The 1,821-nt window shown below is 41.4% G+C and overlaps 1 non-coding gene across 1 annotated transcript; it reads right to left on the bottom strand.

The window, feature by feature from the left end:
- Positions 1-1,260: 1,260 nt before the first annotated feature.
- On the bottom strand, positions 1,261-1,332 carry TRNAE-CUC (transfer RNA glutamic acid (anticodon CUC)). The gene has a single exon. It is a non-coding gene; the product is annotated as a tRNA-Glu (tRNA).
- Positions 1,333-1,821: the final 489 nt, after the last annotated feature.

The following is a 1,821-nucleotide window of genomic DNA, read 5'->3' as shown; positions in this document are numbered from 1 at the left end:
TTTGGACCAACACGGTCAAAGTAGTAGGAACGTAAGGAGACGAATTGCGCTGGGCAAAGAGGCTCTCACAAGGAGGAGGGAGTTGATGACGGGGACGTTGAGTAAGGATGTTAAGAAAAGACTCGTAAAAACTTTGATATGGAGCGTAGCTATGTACGGCGCGGAAACGTGGTCATTGAAGCAGGAGGATAGACGTAGATTGGAGGCTTTTGAAATGTGGGTGTGGGGAAGAATGGAGAAGGTGAAATGGACAGAGAAGAAAACAAATGAAGAAGTACTTGGTATGGTGGGCGAAGAGAGGGGTTTGTTGGGAGCAATCTTATGGAGGCAGGAAAAGTGGATGAAGGGGGTGTTGACCGGCAGTGGGATGTTGAAGACTGTATTAGAGGGGAGAATGTTGGGCAAAAGAGGAAAGGGAAGGAACAGGATAGGGATGTTGGACGGGATGAAGGGAGGAAGAAAGTACTCAGAGATGAAGAGGGACCTGATATAGAGTAGGATGATGGATTTTGTGTTTTGTCAGGAGTAATAAAATGTTGGTTTGATAGTTGTGTCCATCCAAAAACCTACCTTGACCGGTAGATTGCCTTAAAAAAAAACATAAAACTCAATAACCTCCTCTGCCGATATTTGAAAATAATAAGCATGCTAAAACCATGAAGACAATTCATGTAACTTAAATAATGGTCGGGATCAATAAAATTAAACAACCCAAAGCGAAAATTACTTTTTTTGGCATTTATTGAACCTTAGGAGCTAATACTCTCAACTCCCAAAGGTGTCGTCGCAATACAGCTTAATGGTTTCATTCCCCGATGGTATAAGTAATTAAACAGAATTTACTGTCATCCGAAATATTTTCGATTTCTTTATGCTCTATATTTTTTAGTTGATAATTCGCGTAAGCCTTTCGATATCATGGAACTGAAACATAACGGTAGGGCGGCCTTGAGTTAGTGCCCAGCGGTGGATATAAACTAGAGAGATAAACTTGTGAGCTTTATTACTTGAGTCCACCGTTATTCATATATGTTGCATTTAATTTGCATTGATATACATTTTGCATTGATATACATTTTGCATTAATCCGGAAAGAGCACTTCGGCCCTTTACATCTGACTTGAAAGAATGATAATAATAACAATATTACAATTACAAACACCCATGCCTTAGGTGGAGGAAAAACCACCTACGCGGGATTCGAACCCACGCACTCTTGGTTGGAAGGCGAAATCACGCAACCACCGCGGAAAAAAATTATTCCGGTACCGGGAATCGAACCCGGGCCTCCCGGGTGAGAGCCGGGTATCCTAACCACTAGACAATACCGGACCACGAATAACCCTAGACGAAACAATACCTGTTTAAACTGTAATTTATGGCAATGATGCTTATCAGCCTTGGTTATGCGTAATCCCACACTGTTTTACATTCACGGTTGTAAATTAATTAATAAATATTGTTTCAACATCCTTGATTAGCCTTTAGCGGTGGAGAAACTTTGAGATGGGTATTTAAGGAAGCGAGTAAGACAGCACAGCATCTTCCTCCAATCAAATGTTTAATCCTGCGAAGTAAGAATGACTCGAATAAATGAAGTAAAAACAAGTGACGCATGTGATGAAATAACGGAAACACGCGTCAGGAAAGTGGCCCCAAAAGTAACTGGGCAGTGTGCAGCATTCCAGAAAATCGTTCCTTTCCACTGATTCGTTCGATTTCACTGATTCTATGCTGTCGTCATTAGGCCAACCGTTAGGACTGCTTGAGTAAAAACCTTAATTTATCTACACATGGCAGCTCACCCAATCTATGAATCGG

This window comes from Hetaerina americana, unplaced genomic scaffold (genome assembly GCF_022747635.1).
Source record: "Hetaerina americana unplaced genomic scaffold, ioHetAmer1.1.p SCAF_4, whole genome shotgun sequence".
Classification (NCBI taxonomy): Eukaryota; Metazoa; Arthropoda; class Insecta; order Odonata; family Calopterygidae; genus Hetaerina; species Hetaerina americana.
This window is presented reverse-complemented; position numbering and strand designations above follow the sequence as displayed.